Raw genomic sequence first — 2,417 nt, 5'->3', positions numbered from 1 at the left:
TCAGCCTCTACAGATTCTGCCCCCACCCTCTTTGCTGGATGTTTGGTGTTTGCATTTTTTGGTTTATCAGTTTATTCTGTGGTGTTTTCTCCCCATATATATTTTTTCCTTTTTCTTCTTCTTTTCTCTTTTACCATTTTTTTCTCTCTTCAATATCACTTGTGCTCTTTTTTCTCTCTCCTCATTCTCTTTTCTCTGGTGATCACTTATATTGGGGTTATCGGTGCCATGAGTACATTCATATTTTGTTCCCTTTGTGTAGTGTCTTATCGTGTTGCATTTTGTCCTGTTTGGTCAATGGGGTAGAGAGCAAGCCACATAACCATACACCTAGAGAGGAGACTCCACCCATGAACAGGTCAGTAACACTCCAGACCCACCTACAGAGGCAGGAAGAAGGTGGCAGTGAGGGAGAGTGTGAGTGAATGATGGAGTGAAAGGGGAATGTGTGGATGTGTGGGGTGTGTGTGTGTGAGATCCCACAGGACCTTTGGGGGCAGGCTGACGAGGCTCAGCTAACCAGGCAGCCTCTGCTACTGTTGCTAACAGTCCAAGGGCATCTGGCTCTACCACAGAGGCCACAAATTCTTGAAGGGGAAAGCTGCTGTGACTAGGAGCCCAGCCTCACCTCCACTCAGGGTGCCCTCAGACACCACCTGTGACTCTACAGCCACCCCTGCCAGGGACCTGCAGTCTCAGCTGCGGTCCCATGGTTACCAAAACTCCAACCACCCCAGGCATGGGCTCCTGTGAGTTCCAAAGCATGCTTCCCTCTGGTTGGCCCAAGGCTTTAGCCCAGAGCACTGCAACCATGGGAGCAGCAGCTGCACGAGCAGACAGCCCCTGTCTGAGGAGCAGCAGTGGTGCAAGCAGGCCATCCTTGGCCAAGGAGCAGCAGCCCCACGAGCAGCTGCCACCTTCTGAGGAGTAGACTCATACAGACTGCCCCCATCCAAGGAGCAGCATCCCTATGCAGCCGGCCCCAATCTAAGGAGCAGCAGTTGCGTGAAAAGTCTGCCCCCATCTGAGAAGTAGCAGCTGCATGCAGCACGCCCCATCTTAGGAGCAGCAGCCACACACAGCCTGTCCCCATCAGAAGAGCAGCAGTTACATGAGCTGCCCACCTGCGTCCGAGGAGCAGCAGCCGCATGAGCTGCACGCCCCCATCAGAGGAGCAGCAACTGTACACAGTCCACCCCTGTGTGAGGAGAAGCAGCCTCATGAACAGCCCACCCCCATCTGAGAAGCAGCAGCCAATCGAGGAGCCCACCCCCACCAGCCAGAGGAGCCACCACTGCTGCAAGCAGCCAAGTGAGCAGCACCCACCAGAGGAGTCGCCACCAACTAAGGAGCAGCTGCTGACATGACCGCCCAAGGTGCAACCGCTGCCTGAGGAGCCACTGACACCCAAGGAGTAGCCCCTGGATGATTCAACACCTAGATCCTTTGGTGAGAACTAAAATGGGGAAAAAAGAAATTGCCAAAGGAAAGAAAAGGACAAATCACCAGAAAAGGAGCTAAGTGAAATGGATGCATGCAATAAGTCAGAAAAACAATTCAGAATAAGGGTTAAACAGTTCATAAACCAGATAGATAAAAAAAAATCAACAACTTATATAAGAATCAAGAAGAAATAGTGATATAGCCGTAATACAAAACACTATGGAAAGTTTCAACAGTAGATTAGGAGAAGCAGAGGACCGAATTAGCGAATTAGAAGAAAGGGAAGCAAAACACACCCAAACTGAACTGCAATTGGAGAAAAAAATTAAAAGACAGGAGAGCCTAAGGGAGCTTTGGGACACCACAAAATGTAGCAACATACAAATAATAGGGGTGCAAGAATGACAGGAATAGGAACAAGGGTTAGAAAATCTATTTGAAAAAAATGTCAGAAAACTTCCCTGATGTGGGGAAGAAAAAAGTCACACAAGCACAGAGAGTCCCAAACAAGATGAACCCAAAAATACCCACACCAAGACACATCATAATTACGATGGCAAATGTTCAGGACAAAGCGAGAATTTTAAAAGTTACAAGAGAGAGACAGAACGTTATGTACAAGGGATCTCCCATTAGATTATCAAATGATTTCTCAACAGAAACACATCAGGCCAGAAAAGAATGGAAAGAAGTTTACAAAGTGATGCAAAGCAAGAGACTGAATCCAAGAATACTCTATACAGCAAGGCTATCATTCAAAATTAAAGGGAAAATAAGGAGCTTCACAGGAAAAAATAAGCTAAGGGAGTTTATCACCACCAAGCCAGCAATGCAAGAAATGCTAAAGGGACTGGTGTAAGAAGAAGAAATAAAAAGCTTAGAAAGAAAACTGGCACAAAAAATAAAAATGGCTACAAACAAGTACTTTTCAATAATAACTTTAAATGTAAGTGGGCTAAATGCTATAAAAAAAG

At 46.7% G+C, this 2,417-nt stretch overlaps 1 long non-coding RNA gene across 1 annotated transcript in view; it reads left to right on the top strand.

Moving 5' to 3' along the window:
- Positions 1–220: 220 nt before the first annotated feature.
- Positions 221–2,417, top strand: part of LOC107183599 — a 4,422-nt gene continuing 2,225 nt past the window's right edge. Inside the window, exon 1 of the long non-coding RNA XR_001514386.1 lies at positions 221–415. This is a non-coding gene — a long non-coding RNA (uncharacterized LOC107183599). The remainder of the gene's footprint in view (positions 416–2,417) is intronic.

The sequence above is a fragment of the Myotis davidii genome, unplaced genomic scaffold (assembly GCF_000327345.1).
Source record: "Myotis davidii unplaced genomic scaffold, ASM32734v1 scaffold1342, whole genome shotgun sequence".
Taxonomy (NCBI): domain Eukaryota; kingdom Metazoa; phylum Chordata; class Mammalia; order Chiroptera; family Vespertilionidae; genus Myotis; species Myotis davidii.
This window is presented reverse-complemented; position numbering and strand designations above follow the sequence as displayed.